Source organism: Gekko japonicus, unplaced genomic scaffold (assembly GCF_001447785.1).
Source record: "Gekko japonicus isolate JY-2015 unplaced genomic scaffold, Gekko_japonicus_V1.1 scaffold3408, whole genome shotgun sequence".
Taxonomy (NCBI): domain Eukaryota; kingdom Metazoa; phylum Chordata; class Lepidosauria; order Squamata; family Gekkonidae; genus Gekko; species Gekko japonicus.
The window spans coordinates 115413-115820 of NW_015162059.1; the positions used below are offsets into that span (position 1 = coordinate 115413).

The window sequence follows — 408 nt, forward strand, 5'->3', positions numbered from 1 at the left end:
GTGTTGCCTTCTGACACACTTCCGGTGATGTCAGGGGGTGTGGCATATGCAAATAAGTCATGCTAATGAGTTATGCTAATGAGCCCCTGCGCCTCTTTTTCTACTAAATGACCCCTGGTTGTGCCAAACCTTTAAGACCAAGCAATATACACGATGGGATCACATAAGCATTGCCAGCTTTTATTCATATTACTGACCCTTAGAGTTTGACAAATTCTTAGCTTCTTAGTAGAAGCTTTGTTAATTTGAACATTAGTACATTAGTAAATGTTATAGCAGAAAATACATACAAGAGATTGGACTCATTTTTCATTTGACCTCCTTGAAACACTAGCTTATTCTTTAACTGTAACATGCATACCTTGGCCAAATGCTAACATAATTAATCTAATCCCCCCCCCCCCAATC

General features: G+C 39.0%; 1 protein-coding gene across 1 annotated transcript in view; it reads right to left on the reverse strand.

Moving 5' to 3' along the window:
* Nucleotides 1-408, reverse strand: part of LRRC56 (leucine rich repeat containing 56) — a 95049-nt gene that overhangs the window by 78822 nt on the left and 15819 nt on the right. The gene's annotated exons all lie outside the window — the stretch shown is intronic.